This window comes from Populus euphratica, unplaced genomic scaffold (assembly GCF_000495115.2).
Source record: "Populus euphratica unplaced genomic scaffold, PopEup_1.0 scaffold198.1, whole genome shotgun sequence".
NCBI classification, from domain to species: domain Eukaryota; kingdom Viridiplantae; phylum Streptophyta; class Magnoliopsida; order Malpighiales; family Salicaceae; genus Populus; species Populus euphratica.
Window position 1 is genome coordinate 267,787 of NW_011500080.1, and position 4,721 is coordinate 272,507.

A 4,721-nucleotide genomic window follows, 5' to 3' on the forward strand; every position below is an offset into this window, starting at 1 on the left:
TGTGTGGAGAAGACACATCCCTCTCAGTGCAGCCTACCGAAGGTAAGCTGCATTATTGTTTAATTGTTTTTCTAAATCAGGTTTCTATTTATTGATTTTTTTCTAAGGTCTAAGACAGATCTTTCTTTATGGGGAAGTCTCTACCTTTTCAGGCTAAATCCTAACCATTCTAAAGTTTAAATTTTAGCATCGCTTTTATTTTTGTATTTTTAATATTCAAAGGTATACTCTACGGTATAGTTTTATATCTCTATATACTAAAGTTTATAGCTAAATCCTAACACTTTCAATACAAAGTGCACAAAATGATTGGCAAAGAATTAATTATAAAATGAACAAAATGATTGGTGAAGAATTTTTGATATTTTAGCAAAATTCTAATGGATAATCATAAACTAGTTATGATATCCATTTTGTATTTTAAAACATGAGAAAGATGCAATTTTTTATTTATAAAATGATTAGTAAAGAATTTTTGATATTTTGGTTAAATCCTAATGGATAATCATAAACTAGTTACGATATCCATTTGATATTTTAAAACATGAGAAAGATGCAATTTTTTATTTATAAAAATATGCTTGAAAGAATTTTATGATTTTGCTATATGCATAATAATGTTTTTTTTGAAGTGGAAATTGATTTAAGTTGTTTTTGAGATTTTTTTAATTTTTAGAAATTTTTTGGAGAAAATTAGATATTTTAATACCAGAGTTGTATCTTATAGTGTAAATATACAATCCGATATTATACAAAATTGGTAAAAAAACATGTGAGAAAATCACAATTTTTTTGAAAGGATTTTCGATATTTATTAAAATATATAATATTAAAATATATATTATTTATCATATTATTATAATTATATTATTAAATATGTTGGATTGGGGCCAACCCAATTATATAGGTTGAGCCTATCCTGGTTGGGCCAAGATCAGCCCAAGTAGGTTAGGCTGATGTTGGCCCTAAAAGGAAGGGTAGGGCTGATGTTGGACCAATATATCTTTTTTGGGTTTGGGCTAGACTCGGCGTAGCCATTTAGGATGGGCTGGAACTAGTCCAGTCCAGGCTCGGGTGGGGGAGTGGGGTAATAATTTTTTCCTCTCAATGCCCTGCATCTAGAAATAAAGCAAATGGGGGAAGACGAGAGAGAGGAAGAAGGGAGGACAAATTACCTATCATGGTGAGCTACTGTTAGCTTGGTCGTGGAGCTAGTAAAAAGGTCTATGGTTTTGCTAGTGGTGCTGGCTACAACTAGAAGAAGAGGAGGAGGAAGAAACATGTAGAGGGGAGAGGGAGAAGCTCGCGGTGGTTGCCCTTATGGTCAACAAGGAGATGAATTTGTAGGGATGCTAAGTCATTGTTTGTCATGATATGGAGGAGGTTGTGGTAGCTGAAAAAGTAGCTGAGAGAGAAAAAAGATAGGGAGATGTATGATTAGATTCAAACATGCGGGATTTTGTTTTGTTGTTTAATCAAGGAAGATATAGCAGTGCTTTTTTAGCTTAAAAAATGTCTTAGTGCACTCTTAACTCTTACTTTTATGACATTCCTATTGCTCTGTATATGCTTGGAGGCTGGTTAAGTTATTATTGACGTGAAGATTTTTTTTTTTGGGATAACATGTGATATCCAGATTAGTTTACGTGTATCACGATTAATTTTTAAATCTACTAAACATCCTGCAAACCTAGTGGATAAGTAAGGCACTGTGGGGGTGATAGATATGAACAGAGAGGATCGAACCCAGATACAAAAAAAAAAAAAAAAGTCCCTTTCCCTGCGAGGCAAAAACAAGTCCCTTTCCTTGCTAGGCCACAACCTCAAGTGTGACATGAAGATTTTTAACTACCTAGGTGGCCAGAGCATTTCGAGACATGGAAGTGGAAATTGGAGTTTTCAACTTCTTTTCAGTAGAGGGTTTTTTCTAAAAATAATTTAGCACATTAGAAAAATAAAAAAAAAACAATCTAAAAATATTTTAAAAAATAACACAATGCATAGATTTCTTGAGTCGCGTGTCTCTCAAATTATAAAATGACCTGTCACAAATTACAATAAAAAAAGGAGAGGAAAAAAAAAGAGAGAAAAAAGGAGAGAAAAAAATAAAAAGATTTTGAAGTCATACTGAAACTCTAATTATGATACCATTAGCACCGTAAAAAGGATTTCAATGAGATCTCATCGACATCAAGATAGGTTACCAAAGGTGATAGGTGACTCATTTGCATTTGAATTACTCTTTTGACTCACTCCGATCACCATTAATGACTTTTATTGATGTTATAGTATTTTTCTCATCGAGATATTTTTTATGATACTGATGGTATCATCATTAGATTTTTTATTTACTCCTATGATGTTTTTCTTTATTTTTCTCTCTTCTCTCTCATTATTGTGATTTGTTAACAGAGGATAAGTCATAAAAGAAAGAAAGGAAAAAAAAAAAAAAGATCTTAAAAGCACACTAAAATTTCAATAACACCATCAATACTATCAAAAAGATCCCAATGAAATAAACTAACAACACTAAGAAAGGTCATCAACAGTGTTGTAATCCATTTTTGGGTCCCCGCGTAAAATATATGTATATATAGAAAAAAAGAGAGAGAGAAAAAAGAGAGGGAGAAAAAGAAGGAGAGAAGGAGACCAAACCCAAGCAGAGAAGAGGAGAGAAGAGAAAAAAAAAGAGAAGAAGAAGTAGAAAAGTGTGAAAAACCGAGGAGAAAGAGAGAAGAAAAACACAGCAAAACACTGGCCATCGTGTCTCCGCCGCCAGCAGCACGACCTCGACGCCAATCCCAGGTAACCTCCGGCTACCCCATCTCTTTCTCCTTTGCTCAGCCACCGTTTGCGTTTGCATGCAGAATGTGAAGTAATTCATGTTCTACAGCAAATGAGGGGGGGTGGTTACTGTATATTGGTTACTATTTGCACAGCCCATTTGGTTTTGGGCCGAGTCTAGCCCATTTAAAAAATATTGCATTCTGGTTTAATTTAAAGAAAATAATATATATATCAATCATAAGAGTTCATCATAATGTATAGGAAATCATCAAAGACTAGTTAAGGAAATCAAATATACAAGATTGAAAAATTTAACAATGTATTTTTTACTAATGAATGCTTTATTGGCTAAAAAAATTCAATTTGAGTTGAAAAATTCAAAATTAGATGTTTATGGACTTAATTAAAAATTTTCAAGGTTTATTTGAATTTTATTGATAGCTTAATTATAAGAAAATCGATTTTTTAAGTCAACTTAGGTTTTAATTAGAAGAAATTAAAGTCTGGGGTCAAATTGCAATTGTTAGGAGTTAATTTAGTCAAATTAAAGGCTTAATTGCATAAAAATTAAAGTTTGATGAGCAATTAGGGACTTGATTGAGGAAATCCAAAACTAAAGGCCAAACTAAAAAAATGCATTAATATAGGGACTATATCAAGGAAATAGAGGGTTAAATTAAAGAAAAATAAAAGTTGAATGCTCAATTAAGGATGCATTTGCGTAAATTCAAAATCAAAGACTAAGATGAAAAAGGTGTTGAAATCAGGGGAGTTTTTGGAAAACTTGTCTAAGGTGAAATTGAATTGATTTCTAAAATAAAAAATCTTAATCAATTACGTGATTAAATATATAAAAAATGAAGGACCAATTTTGAGAAAGGAGTTTATAAACCCATTTGTTTTTTTAGATGCCAAAACAACATGTTTTGTAGGAAACAATGTTGTTTTGATAATTAATTAAATAAAAAAAGAAACGATGATGTTTTTATATTATTCTGCATCATTTTTTTCCTTTGCACGAGATTTATAGATAAAAAAGATGATTTTTCCCATCCTTTTCATTTGTTTTTGGTCTCTTTCTCTCCTCCACTTCCTTTACAACACAACACAAAACACACCCTCTTGTGGCTTGCCATTGTATCCCAAACAGGCAAAAAAACAAATCATTTAGTAGCTCTAAACCCATTGCAAAGTGACCCTATATAACATTGTCAAGCCACCTTTTTTCCGGTATGTGTTTAAACAATAGTAGTGTTGTCCAACATCCTTCTCACCCCTATAAATACCACCCTCATAACAAATAAAAGAGAAGGGATAAAAAAAACAAAAAGAGAAAGAGACCCTTTTCTTGTACCTATTTACGAGGAGGATTTTCTACTCTACCCAAAGATAAAAAAACAAAATAATTTTTTCCTCTCGACACCCTGCATCTAGAAAGATAGCAAATGGGGGAAGACGAGAGAGAGGAAGAAGGGACGACAAATTACCTATCATAGTGAGCTACTGCTAGCTTGGTTGTGGAGCTGGTAAAAAGGATTGTGGTTTTGCTAGTGGTGCTGGCTATAACTAGAAGAAGAGGAGGAGGAAGAAACATGCAGAGGGGAGAGGGAGAAGCTTGCGGTGGTTTCCCTTATGGTCGACGAGGAGATGAATTTGTAGGGATGCTAAGTCATTGCTTGTCATGATATGGAGGAGGTTGTGGTAGCTGAAGAAGTAGCTGAGAGAGAGAGAAAAGATAGAGAGATGTCTGACACGACTAAAAGATTAATGTCTTCTTCCAAGTGCAGGAGTGTCAAAGTAATAAATAACCCGGCAAGACCGGGGTCGAACCACAGGGAGGTTAATTGCACAAATTATAAACAACAATTATAAAACAACAATAACAACAACAACAATAGTAATAATAATAATAATAATAATAATAATAATAATAA